Source organism: Petromyzon marinus, chromosome 76, assembly GCF_048934315.1.
Source record: "Petromyzon marinus isolate PM22_M1 ecotype Great Lakes invasive population chromosome 76, UKy_Petmar_22M1.pri1.0, whole genome shotgun sequence".
Taxonomy (NCBI): Eukaryota; Metazoa; Chordata; class Hyperoartia; order Petromyzontiformes; family Petromyzontidae; genus Petromyzon; species Petromyzon marinus.
In genome coordinates, this window is record NC_133742.1 from 3,894,979 (window position 1) to 3,897,649 (window position 2,671).

Sequence of the window (2,671 nt, forward strand, 5' to 3'; positions counted from 1 at the left end):
AGAGACACACACACAGAGAGACACACACACAGAGACACACACAGAGAGTGACTCTACAGAGAGACACACAGAGAGAGACACACAGAGAGACACACACAGAGACACACATAGAGACACACACAGAGAGACACACACAGAGAGTGACTCTACGGAGAGACACACACAGAGAGACACACACAGAGACACACACAGAGAGACACACACAGAGACACACACAGAGACACACACAGAGAGTGACTCTACAGAGAGACACACACAGAGACACACAGAGAGACACACACAGAGAGTGACTCTACAGGGAGACACACACAGAGAGACACACACAGAGAGACACACACACAGAGACACACACAGAGAGTGACTCTACAGAGAGACACACAGAGAGAGACACACAGAGAGACACACACAGAGACACACATAGAGACACACACAGAGAGACACACACAGAGAGTGACTCTACGGAGAGACACACACAGAGAGACACACAGAGAGACACACACAGAGAGACACACACAGAGACACACACAGAGACACACACAGAGAGTGACTCTACAGAGAGTGCCAGGCTATGTGCACCCTGAGGCCACGTGAAGTGTCGAACGCCCGCGGGCAGGAGGTCACGGGACAGACCCAGGTGCCACGGGTCGACTGACTGAGATGACTGGCTGATGCACCACCTGTGCCCCCTACTGTGCCAACCTGCTGTGCTTTAAGCCACCCGGCGCTCCGCTCGTTGTTGTGAGCGTCGCTCCTCTGCCCTCCATTGTTGTTGGAGGGCGACTACCTCCAACTGCCCAGTAGCGTCCTTCACGAGCCTCCTCCACAGAGGCCGATCTTGACACCACTGGTACCAGTCATCGGCAAGTCCACTCAGCTCCACGTCCTCCTGTACCACATCACTCCATCTCTTCTCTAGCCCGTGCCGCGCCGCTTAGCCCCCTCGATCCGGCCGAACAAAAGCTGTTTCGGCATGTGGTGGCTGGGCATGCGGGCTACATGACCCAGCCAACGCAGCCTTGCCTGCTGGAGGAGCTCACCGATGGGACCTTGCCCAGATCTTTCAAGGATTTTTGAGCTCCTCACACAATCCAGCCTGGTTAAACCCAGGATGGATCGTAGGCAGGCCAGCCTAAATGTTTCTAACCGGCGAAGATGCTCCATTAAGGGGGTCCACGTTTCGCAAGCGTAGAGAAGGGAAGGAATGACCGTGGCCGAGAAGACCTGAAGCTTAGTGCGGAGCGACAGACCAGGTAGCTTCCACACAGCGTTACGCAACCGATGAAAAGATATTGCCGCTCGACTGATTCGGAGTGAGACCTCTGCTGTTAAACTGGAGCTGGTCATAAGCACACTGCCCAGGTATGGGAAACTCTCCCACTCTCTCAACAACTGCCCCATCACCAATTGGGAGTTGTGGGGGTGGAGTGTCCGATGGTACAAAATACCCAGGCAGGTGCTTAGTTTTGGTGGGGCTGATGGTAAGGCCCCATCTCTTAGTGGCACGCTCCAGTCTCAGCAGCAGCGTCTCCAACTCCTCCTCTGAATGAGCAGCTATTACCAAATCATCAGCATACATAACGTGGTTGAGCAATAGGGAGCCATCCCTTGACCACACCCGGGCATCGATCAGCCTCCCATTATATCTGTACCATATGGAGATTTCCCCGGTACAGCTATTGAATGGCTTCACGAACTACGTGGTCAAAATAGATGTTAAATAATGTGGGAGCCAGAGGACATTCCTGTCGCACCCCAAGGTGTACAGGGAATGGCTCTGACTCCCGGCCACGTAGTTTTACCCGGGCCCGCTCACCATCATGAAGGTCCTTAATGATTGTGAGCCAAAAGCACAAAGAACAACCCAGAGCCCAGGCCTAATGATGGTATCATAGGCCTTGACCAGGTCAATAAAGCAGAGATGTAGGTCTTGCTGGAATTCCCTACACCTCTGCTGTAGCAGACGGACAGAAAATATGGCATCTGTGCAGGACCGCCCTTTCCTGAAACCGCATTGGGGCTCTGCAGAGAGACACACACAGAGAGTGACTCTACAGAGAGACACACACAGAGAGACACACACAGAGAGTGACTCTACAGAGAGACACACACAGAGAGACACACATAGAGAGTGACTCTACAGAGAGTGACTCTAGAGCGAGACACACACAGAGAGACACATAGAGAGACACACACACAGAGACACACACAGAGAGTGACTCTACAGAGAGACACACACAGACAGACACACACAGGAGTGACACTACAGAGAGTGACTCTACAGAGAGACACACACAGACACACACACAGAGAGACACACACAGAGAGACACACACAGAGAGTGACTCTACAGAGACACACACAGAGAGACACATAGAGAGACACACACAGAGAGACAAACACAGAGAGTGATAGTGATGGGGTAGAGTGAGTGATAGTGATGGGGTAGAGTGAGTGATAGTGATGGGGTAGAGTGAGTGATAGTGATGGGGTATAGTGAGTGATAGTGATGGGGTAGAGTGAGTGATAGTGATGGGGTAGAGTGAGTGAGTGGTAGAGTGAGTGGTAGAGTGAGTGAGTGGTAGAGTGAGTGAGTGGTAGAGTGAGTGGTAGAGTGAGTGAGTGAGTGGTAGAGTGAGTGGTAGAGTGAGTGAGTGGTAGAGTGAGTGGGTGA